The following is a 4347-nucleotide window of genomic DNA, read 5'->3' as shown; positions in this document are numbered from 1 at the left end:
TCTTTCCAGACCAACATACTGCTGCATTCTTCTCTCTCAGAGTAAGAAGTGGACAGTAGCACACTGTGGATTTGCATAAGGAACTTCAAGCAAAGCATTTGACCATTTTTGCAACTGAAAATTCTAGAGTGCAAAACAAGTTTCGAACAAAACCCACTGTTCTGATGTGAAGCAACAACACATGTATATAATACATTACAGTCCCTGAAATGGAGACGCTTACATCGCCTCTCATTTACTCAACATAGTTTTCAAAGGGACAGAGTGGAAGATGGCACAGCCCCAGGGACACACAAACCAAATATAATCAACTTACCACTGAAGAAACCTAGCAGTCAAGTCTGCTTATGCCAGCACACAACTTACTGCTGTTCTGCCCTTCCATTCTTCCCACCACGCGTGGAGTTCCAGTGAATGCAGAGTATCAGAACAAGGGTCTTTATGTAGCTTGGAGACAAGAAGTTCTCTTTCAGCTTGCCTTAAACAAAAATAGAAAAAAAAAAAAGCATTCAGATACTTCCCAGTATTTCTTTCTAAATGAAATAAGTGATCTTAGTTGAACTCTCAGTTGCTGGACATTATTATAAAATGCACAACTGGGACCCTTTTTGGCAAATCTCAGCAAATAGTAAAGAGGTAGTTACTTCAGGTCAAAGTTGAGCAATAAAAGCAGGCATGTGAGGAAAGTTTATGTTGCCTACATCGATATATCTGTCAACTGCTCTAGAGATATAAAGCAAATAAGCAAAGAGTAGTTAAGCAAGTATATCTCACAAGCACTAGCATTCACACAAAACATATTTTAGAAAATGAAGGAAAAAGAGACAACATTCAGTACTTATTTCCTTTCAGTCAGTGGCTTGAATTGAATTTACCATAGTAGCACATCACATTGTTCGCTGCAGAAAAATGCAAAGCTTAGGCCTTTAGGAGTAAGTCTCTTGTGCTTTACTGGTTCCAAAAATGTCAGTGCTTGTCAAAGTGTTTTTGAAATAAAACCAAAACCATGTTAATAAAATGAACTTTCCAAGACAATGCTGGCCAAAACTGATTCTTAGATTTCTTTTCAGTAATAAACTGCCACTGTGGTTGCCGAGTTGATAGGGAGAAGGATTTAAAGGACCAAAGCCAAGTTCTGGTTAACTCAGGGTAAAAAAAAAAAGAATTCTGAAACAGAGCACAAGCACTCCAATGAATGGAAAGACTTCTGCTGAAGGTGGGCAGAGCATAGCAAAATCCAGCTGTGCTTTCAAAAATGGCTGTAATCATTATTAGGCTCCACTTGAATGTATTCCAAGACTGCAATACTTGTTGTGGGTACATCTTGTGATATGCTGCTGTAGATTTCTGGACAAGTCTCAGTACTTTAATGCATAATTCACAGGCTGAATGTCAGTTCACAGGAACTACCCTGCCTATTTATTAAGTAGTAATTCCCTAAGTGAATTAACAAGGCAACAAGTGGAAGGATTCTGTCCCATCCTATCCCAGACTTATGGGTGAATAGCTCCAAAAATATGTTCCAGCAAAGGATGAAAGTGTTCATGATGAACTAAGTTCCTACTGTGCACATAAGTTGCATGCAAGTCCAGACAGTTACATCTCTGAATTGTTTTGCTGTATGTGCATATAGGTGCAGACACAGCAGCAGTTTCTGTCTTCTACAGAATAAAGTGGTACAGTAGTTGGATATTCTGTGTCTATTACAGGAATTCCCACTCTTGTGCAGTTCAACCAGCCTACCTCAGTTTAGGAGGTCTATGCAGGGCAGTCCAAGCTGCCATTGCAAGGGTGGTTTTTTAGCTTTTATATTTAGGAACTCTTACAGACTATTATTATCTTTTGGAGACCTCAGCATAATTTATTACATCAGGAAACATGGAAAACATTTCAGGATTGTTCCCTAAGATTGCATTACTAGTCTCAGCTAAAAACATTTTTCATAGAGGAAACTGTATGTTTAACATTCAATCCTGATACTTGATTAAAGATTCATTTGCAGCAGCATTTTTTTGTATTTATGTACTCATATACGACTATTAGATGGCTTTTAAATTGTAGTTTAAAGATAATCCATTTATCTCAGCTGACTTTTGTAATGTCACCTTCCTTGCATTTCAATTTTAGATGGCTCTTAAGCAACTAGCTGCAAATATTCAGTATCTAAAATCCAGGCTAATGGTTAGTTTTGGCACGTGATTCTTATGGTATATTTCTGTTCCACATTCAGAACAAGATAGCTCTTAGATTCAAATTTCAAGCACAAAACCTGCCTTTCACTGAGTTCAGAATTCGCTTGCAATGAATGTTTTATATTATTCTTTCGAGATACCCTATTTTCAACATCGCATCTGTCACCACTATGCTGAATGCTCTCGAGAACTCAATACAAAAGGACTGAAACACAAGCAAAATAAATTCAATTTGTGACTGCACAGAGACATTTTCTCTGCTACGTGTTCTTTGAATGTTCTACTAACTGCTTATCTCCTGAAAACAAGTATTTCAAAAATAAGTGGACATAAACCTATTATATTTTCAATGCTCCATTCATCAAGCATATTTTGAGAGCTGGAATTTTAGCTTGATGGACGTTCACAACATACACAGAGCTTTACCCTTCAAAATAATGACCACATCTCTGAGACCAAGAGCTGCTCCCTCAATTCCCACCAAGGCTGGAGCTAACTGAAGAAGCAACATGGTGCTTTCCAGGGCACTAAGCACCACAGACCTCAGCTCAGGGTGCAGCAACCCTTCTTTCCTGGCTTCTCTCTGCCACCAGAGATGACGAGGAGAAATATTTTTGATTGTTCAACTGCTTATTAGTCTCTTTGAGACTTCAGGAAAGCATGAAGTGGTGGCCTTTATTAGTCTCTTTGAGACTTCAGGAAAACGTGAAGTAGTTGCCCAGGGAGGTGGTGGATTCACCATTCCTGGAGGTTTTCAAGATGAGACTGGATGTGGCACTTAGTGCCATGGTCTAGTAACCACGGTAGGGTTGGACTTGGTGATCTTTGAGGTCTCTTCCAGCCAGGTTGATTCTATGATTCTATGAAATGTACCTAATGCCCAAAAGTTATCACGACAGCTTTTGGGGTTTGTGTCAGCAGATGGATAGGAGTTTGTGTAAGTGGATTCCCTTCAGTGACAGTTCGGTTGTAATGGTGGTCTAGTCTACTTTAAAAAAATAAAACAAAATGAAACAAACCCCAAAGGAAAAAACCTCAAATTTGGTTTGAAATGCTGTGACAGGAGTGGCTGTTAAGCACCTGAATCCAACAAACTCTGCACCAAATTAAATCTCCATGAAGGCAGCACCGCACCCCCTCAGCCACAGGGCACCCTGGGGCTCCATCCTGCTCAGTCCTGAAGAAAGCTGCCATTGCCCAGTGTCATGGTGACAACTCATCCTCATCAGGCTGTGGGCAAGGCCAGAGCCAGCCTGAGCCACAGGGCAACTGTGCTCCGGGTCCCCTCATCAGTCAGGCTGGACCCCTCACACTGGGGTACCACCTCCCACCCCGTGTTGTGGTTCCAGCAAGCTCTAACATTAGTGTCATTCCTGCACACACGCAGTCGGAAAATTGACTCAAAGCCTAAGCCTCCCATTCCCAAAGGAGAGGCAAGGGTTGAGGAGAGCAGAAACTCCCCACAGCCCAGTCAGCTGAGGAGCATTTATGGAAACACAATGCACTTGAGGTTTCTTGGGTTGCAGAGATACAGCCTGGGGGCTTTGCTTCTGCGTGCCAGCCCTCAGTGCCCTTTGAGAATGATCTGGGTAGCATTAGCTCGCACAGATGCGGACAGTGCTGGAAGGCCAAAAATGAGGGGGGTGAAGGGGGAAGGCTCCACACTCAGCTGGAAAGAAAACGTCGCATCATGTGAGGGGAGGCTGCTCAGAAAGAGAAGGAAGGCTGCTCTAGCATGCACCGCAGGAGGTTCAGGACCTGACAGATTTCCCCATCTGGAGGCAAAATTGAGGCCACTGTAAATTTAAATAAAACAAAAAAAAAGAAACATAAAAAAGGGGAAAAAGGTCCATTTTGAAGTTAAGGTTCTTTGGTCTTAAAATCAAAAAAAACCCACCTGCAAAACATACTACTGTATATGGGTATTGAGTACAAGAAGAATAACCAGTTCTGTAGAGTTGAAATCCTATATCTCCCAAACTCTCCCAAAAAATACCAAACACTTGGGTGGGATGTGAGGAAAGAAAATGACAAAACTACTCAGCAGGCAGAGTTCAGAAGGCAAACAGCTGAACAGAACAGCTTTATCATTTCTTTGCAATGTATTCTCCCTGCTTTGTTTAGTACTAAGGTTTTTCAGGATGAGTCTTCTTGA

The sequence above is a fragment of the Acanthisitta chloris genome, unplaced genomic scaffold, assembly GCF_000695815.1.
Source record: "Acanthisitta chloris isolate BGI_N310 unplaced genomic scaffold, ASM69581v1 scaffold1462, whole genome shotgun sequence".
Classification (NCBI taxonomy): domain Eukaryota; kingdom Metazoa; phylum Chordata; class Aves; order Passeriformes; family Acanthisittidae; genus Acanthisitta; species Acanthisitta chloris.
Note: the sequence above shows the minus strand (reverse complement) of the source record.